Source organism: Bubalus bubalis, chromosome 9 (assembly GCF_019923935.1).
Source record: "Bubalus bubalis isolate 160015118507 breed Murrah chromosome 9, NDDB_SH_1, whole genome shotgun sequence".
Classification (NCBI taxonomy): domain Eukaryota; kingdom Metazoa; phylum Chordata; class Mammalia; order Artiodactyla; family Bovidae; genus Bubalus; species Bubalus bubalis.
In genome coordinates, this window is record NC_059165.1 from 74,026,397 (window position 1) to 74,033,095 (window position 6,699).

Genomic DNA, 6,699 nt, shown 5'->3' on the forward strand with positions numbered 1-6,699 from the left:
CTGGGTTGGGAAGATCCCCTGGAAGAGGAAATGGCAACCCAGTCCAGTATTCTTGCCTGGAAAATCCCATGGACCGAGGAGCCTGGGAGGCTACAATCTATGGGGTCGCAAAGAATCGGACACAACAGAATGTATGCAAATGTGAAACTGAATCATTTCACTACACACCTGAAACTAAAACAGCATTGTAAATCAGCTATTCTTCAATTTAAAAGATTTTAATGGGAAATAAATTGACTTTTAAATGTAACATTTATGGTAGAATATTTTAACTTTATGTAAAAGTTAGAAAGATGGTACAGAGAGATCCCATATATTCCATACCCCCTCTCCTCTATTATTAATACCCTAAATTGGTATGGTGCATGTGTTAAAATTATTGAACTAATATTGGTATATTATTATTAATACTGACTCAGATTTCCTCGGTTTTCTCCTTATATCTCTTTTGTACCCAGGATCCCATTCAAGATAGCACTTTGCATTTAGTCTTCAAGACTTTTCTTGCCTGTGACAATTTTTTAGACTTTCCTTGTTTTGATGACCCTGAAAGTTTTGAAGATATTGGTCAGGTATTTTGTAAAAGGCCCATACATTTGAATTTGTCTGATGTTTTCTTATAATTAGACAGAGGGGAGTTAGCTTCACCTGCCTGAAGGTAGAGAATCTACATAATTTATGTAGAATTCCTTGACCTAAGAGATTTGTCTTTCTTTCTCCATTTATTACTTTGTTCAGTCATTTTTTACTATCAGTCTAGACTCAGAGATATTTATTTTATATTTTGAGTTATAGTTCAATATGCCATTATTTATTTCGTTACTCAAATGATTCCAACACTAGCCACGGGGAGCTCTTTCAGTTGACTCCTAGTTATAACCCCATCATTCTGGCTTGCTGTTGTTGTTTTTAACACTTTCTTATTTTCTTATCGGGTGCTTTAAGATGCTACAGGCTTATCTTGTATATTCCCTAGAATCAGCCACTGATGAACTGATTTTTAAATGTTTTCTCTCTCTCCATTTATTTTTTAGAAATATGGGCAGAACAGCAAATCTGTAGGCTAGACCCAAGCTAGATCAGTTTTGCTGGCAGATACTATTTCCAGACTCTTGAGTCTTAGGTGTCCATCTTCACCTTCCCTGCTCTCTACTCAGTTCTACGTCTGAATCTATTCTCATTCTCTTCATTCATACTAAAGGAGAAATGACTGGCCATGATTCTTCTATTTTAAAAAACAGGTTAGTACGTATTAAGATAAATCAATCATTTAGAGTGCACGGTAGAAGGTTCAGAAGAAATACAGTGATACTGCACACACCCTCTTCCAAAAAGGTAAAGTCTACTTGTACACAATAGTCTACATACAGTAAGAGTTGACGTGTGATAAAACCAAAATGTAGTAAATGCCCAAGTGGGCAACCTGCATGTGTGAAATCGAGATAGCACAACAAAAGAGCAAGCAGTGGAGACTCTCGGGACTCAAGAGGGACTGGCTGGTGGCCCCTGTGGAGAGTGAGAGAACCCTGGCATCATCTAAATGGTCTGAGGACAAGTCGACCCTACGTGATTCTTGCCCTGCAGGGAAGAGGGCTCAGTGTTGGCGGATCTGATTCTCAATAGAAACTCAAGCACTTCAGTTAGTACCACTATAATTTCTTGGTTCTGTACATAATGCTATTATGGTTTCCAAATTTTGAGATTCAGTTATCTTTTAGGCCCCATCTGCTGGGGAGGATATGGCTGACCTAACTGCAATAGAATGGGAAAGTTTCTGGAAGTCTTGCCTATACCTAGGGTCTTGTCAGGAGGCCCTGGGTCAGACTGTGGTGGCAGCTGCTGCTTGCGAGTGGAAGGTCCACTCACAATATTTTGTCAGTATCGCCATCAAGGAAAGCTGATGTTGCAAGACTTAAACAGCAACTTGGCCAGCAGATGTTGTGCTGCCTTGCTTTGCTTCCTGCAGTTTTTTCAGATTTACTGAAAACATTCTCAGCCGTCATAGCCTGACTGGGGTGCTATGTGACTCAGGGCTGCAGTAAAATAATTGTCATTACTAACTAAGCCAGGCACTTAGGGAATAGTTGACTTTGTACATTTAGTGAGTAGGGTCTTGGAGCATAGAGCCAGACGCTCCCCTGCAGATCCAGTGCCTGGGAGTCAGCACCCCCAACCCCCGAGACTTGCATTCTGGGGCTCTTTGCCATCCATCGCTGTTGAGGCTGAGCGAGACCTGTAAAGTCTTTTCTCCCAACAAAGAAAGCCGGGCTGAGAGGCTCAGCCGCTGGGTGAGGGTACACCCTCTAGCCCCTCTTACCCATGCCCCCAAAGCCCACTGAGCAGCCAGTCTGCAGGGGATCCCCTGGAAACCACCTGCCCCGCTGCTTCAGGATTAATGGAATCAAGTGAGGCAGCAAAAATACCATGACAGAACCTTATGCTTCCAATCCTCTCGGTGTCATTTAGCTAAAGAAACCGTCAACAAAAACGAAGGAGAAGAAAACAGCTGGTGGTATAATCCTGCTTTATTCTTCAGAAGAAAGCAGAGGGGAGAAGGAGTCCTGATTTTCACATCTTAGAGGACTCGATTGGTGGAAACATCAAGGGAACTGGCTGTGTTTGTGTGTGTGTGTGTCTGTGTGTGTGAGTGGTTGTAACTTCAATTTGATTGTGAAATGTTAGAGCTGGCTTTTAGCTGCAGCCCTGCCTTCTCCAAGGTCATCCTTTGTGACCTCTACAGAATGTTACTTCAGACGACTCAATTTCAGGGATTTCATACCTCTTTATTGTAAACCCAGCAGTGAGAAGCACATTTGATTTCCTTGAAAAGAGAAACCAAGACACTGAGTAGACTCAGCTGACTGGTGTGGTCGGGAGCTAAGGGCATGGGCAGGGTCTGACACGGGAGTTCCATCCACTGGCAAACAGCACTCACTGTTTCTTGACAAATTTCAAATTTTACTCTTGAGTCATGAGTTTGTTTGTTCAAAGATATAGAATCAGGCACTCACGTGTGCCCTCAGTAATGCAGGGGTTTGCAGGAGGTGACAGCAAATGGGAAAAGTCAGAGATGCAAATGGCTAAGGCAGATTAGCAGGTACTTCACTTTCTTTTTGAACTCTCTACCTCTCTGCTTTCTGGGGATTAGATTTCCCCCTCCTGAGAGAGCAGACTGCCTCTGCTGGAGAGCCCAGATGCTGGCTGGAGCCTCATTTGAGAGAGTCTGTCTGTCCTGCTGTCACTTAGCCCTAGGCTCATTAAAAAAAAAATTTCTCAAGCTTATGTTCAGAGCTAAATAGATTTGGAATGGTGGAGAATCCTGGAGAATTGGTTGCTGAACCCAGGGCAAAATGATTACAATGTAAAATAACACTTTTTAGAAAACCTCAAATTTTAAGTCTTGTTCTGGAGTTTGGGAATTACAGAGCCATGGTGAACAGTGGCTGAGTCATGATGTAGCAAGTCAGTATACAGCTTTTCCCGAAGATTGAAAGTAAAAGGAGAAGGGGGTGGTGAAGGATGAGATGTCACACAGCATCACCGACTCAGTGGACATGAATTTGAGCAAGCTCCGGGAGATAGTGAAGGACAGGGAAGCGTAACGTGCTGCAGTCCATGAGATTGGAAAGAGTGGGACAGGACTGAGCGACTGAACAACAACAGCAGCAACAACAAAGTACATGTTATCAAGGTCGTCTACGTTAAAAAAAATCAGAAGTGATACCTACCAAAATCATTTATACCTTTAAATAACAGAATCTGTGTGGCTTAATACCAAGTGCTTTATTTAGGTTAATAAAAGTGAATATTTATCAAATGTTTATTATATGCCAAGGACTGCATTGAGTGAGCACTTTACATAAACTATTGAATTTAATTCTCACAGTTCTGTGAAAGAACACGATTATCCTTATCTTGCAAATGGATAAATTCAAGCATGAAGAGGATGCTTAACAGGACCACGATGGCACAGCTGATGAGTAGGCAGAGCTGGGACTCAAACCCAGGGATCCAGAGGCCCAGGGGCTGACCTGCCACCCACTGATTGGAGCGTGCATACCTCCGTTTCCATTACTCCATACCGCACCCTTTCTCTGGGCTCCAACTCTACTTCTTTCTGGAATTTTAGGTTTCCTATCTGGGAACGCTTAGAGGTGGCCAGCTGGGCTCTGAGCATGTCCCCTTGGCAGCGGTGACACTCAAGGTGCCACATACCGGCAGCACGAGCTTGGCTGTGTACTTGCTGTGCTACTCTACCTTTCTGTTACAACACGGTCCACACCCAAGAATTAATTATATTTAACACAGACTAGACAAGCCAAAGTTCAGAGACAGTTAGGAAAGAGTCTCTTCTACCAATTTATGTGAACGTTGAAAAAGTACTTAGGGAAACTATTCTCTCAAATGAGGAGTGAGGGTGGTGCAGCCAACAAAGCCCAGGTCCCATAAAATCCACAAGTGTAACTTTTTCCATGAGTATTCTTCCATGATTTTAAATGGTGTTAAGCCAGCCTCACTTTTCTCCACTCGCCAGCGCTCAGCAATTTTTTTCCCTTTAAAGATTTTTCTTTTTACAACCTTTCTTTGTAAATGCACGCTAGCTTTTAGTAACAAATGGGAACAGTCCTTTCTTGGTACTTTCTTTGTTACTTTTTCAAAATAGGACTTTGGGAGTCTGGTACTCTAATCTAGTTGCTAGTACATTACAACATTGCTGTTGCTAGTACATTATTTAGATTCCTTCTCTGCCGTGATTTTGGTCAGGTACTCGTTTGAAAAGAAGATGGAGAAAGGAGCTCACCTGTAAGGAAGATTTCAGGTCCATCAGTAGGGAAATGGCAGAAACTTTGGTGTATTTATGCTCTATAAGTGCCAGCATAGTTATTATAAAAATGATAAGATACACAGTCGGTTCTAACTGGTAAAACAAAATCCAAGTATAAATGTATAACAGTATTTTTCATTTCATTTATGTAACAAACAGTCACCAAGCAATGCTATATCTCTTACTTGTGAGGACGCATACATGATTGCAGATGAATAGAACAAGGTCTTGAGATCTTTCAAGAGGCATTTCAAACCATACCAACACTCTCAGGAAGGCGAGAACAGAAGCTATAAGGAATGAGCAGTGATAATGGGAATTTGAGCCATATCTGTATGTCTCTAATGTGAAAAGAAATACGAATCCATGGCTTTCTTCTATAATTAAAAATTAATTTTAAAAATGTAAAAGAATAACTTCAGTTTTAGGAAAGGCTACTGGTGCTGCTGCTGCTGCTGCTGCTGCTAAGTCGCTTCAGTCGTGTTTGACTCTGTGCGACCCCATAAATGGCAGGCCATCAGGCACCCCGTCCCGGGGATTTTCCAGGCAAGAACACTGGAGTGGGTTGCCATTTCCTTCTCCAATGCGTGAAAGTGAAGTCGCTCAGTCGGGTCCGACTCTTAGCGACCCCATGGACTGCAGCCTACCAGGCTCCTCCATCCATGGGATTTTCCAGGCAAGAGTACTGGAGTGGGGTGCCATTGCCTTCTCCAAGGAAAGGCTACAGTGGTCCCCAAATTAGAGACTTTTACTTATTTCTTGCTGCATATAATCCCTTATTGCCTTTTATTTGGCTGTACCAGGTCTTAGCTGGGCATGTGGATTCTAGTTCCTTGAGCAGGGATCAAACCCCTGCCTCCTACATTGGGATCTCAGACTCTTAACCGCTTGATCATCAGGGAAGTCCTCCTTATTGCCTTTTATTCACAAGTGCAGTTAGAATTGAAATGTAAATTCTCCTGGATTAGGTCACAAGGAAAGCTCACCTTCCAGGAAAGTGTAAAATGGTGAGAGTCTCCTTGAGGTCATCTTTTGTTTGGCAGGTAGCTTCCTCAGAGCTGAGGAAGCCTGGCTTATCCTGGAGTCAGCTTTATGTTTCTTCTGAGGGTTACCCTGGCTTAAGGGGGGGGTGTGTGTGTGTGTGTGTGGCAAGTCTCTCAGGAGGGTTTTCCCAGCTTTTAAAATTGTTTTATTTTTGCTGAAATCTACATCCAAAGTTCTGCCCAAGCAGCTCACCTCTTTGGTAAATTTTTATAGAGTTCAGATTTGGGGGGAAACCAAGGCAAAACCAAACATCAAGCCAAGAGCACCTCATTGCAATGGTGACCATATATCTTCTTCTTAATGATCTCAACAATCTGTGAATTTTGATGACCAAGAACACATCATCTTGGCTGAAATACAATCGAAAAACTCCAAACCTGCGTGCCTTAGCACCCAATCTCCCAGGGAACTGGACCTTCAGGCCCTCCTGGTAGAAATGACCTGGTTATGAGTTAGTGGCCTCACATGCTCTGTGTACTTTCAGTGCATCTGGGCTGATGCACGGTGGTCACCCTGCCTCAAGAAGATTTGCTACAGAATCTCTGAGCTTGGAGCAATGAAGGAATTGAGAAATTGGGTAAGGACTGGGGCTGAGTGGTCCAAGGTAAAGCAGGGCAGGGGAGAAGCAGGGAAAGTAAGATGAGAGGGTGCAAGGAGGAAGGGTGGGCTGCAGAGCAGGTGAAGGAAGAGCTGGAAGCTTCAGAGGGTCTGGGTAGGGGGATAAAATGGGGAGCAGAATAGAGTGTGACTTAGATGCACCAGATTGTTGAGATGGGACCTCACTGTATCTCTGAGACTATTTCCAGTTTGGATTCAGCTTTCTCCCTCAC

The 6,699-nt window shown here is 43.1% G+C and overlaps 1 long non-coding RNA gene across 1 annotated transcript in view; it reads left to right on the top strand.

Moving 5' to 3' along the window:
- The window catches only part of LOC112586931, a 175,405-nt gene extending 168,964 nt beyond the window's left edge, over positions 1 to 6,441 (top strand). Inside the window, exon 14 of the long non-coding RNA XR_006553429.2 lies at positions 6,354 to 6,441. This is a non-coding gene — a long non-coding RNA (uncharacterized LOC112586931). The remainder of the gene's footprint in view (positions 1 to 6,353) is intronic.
- The last annotated feature ends 258 nt before the right edge of the window (positions 6,442 to 6,699 follow it).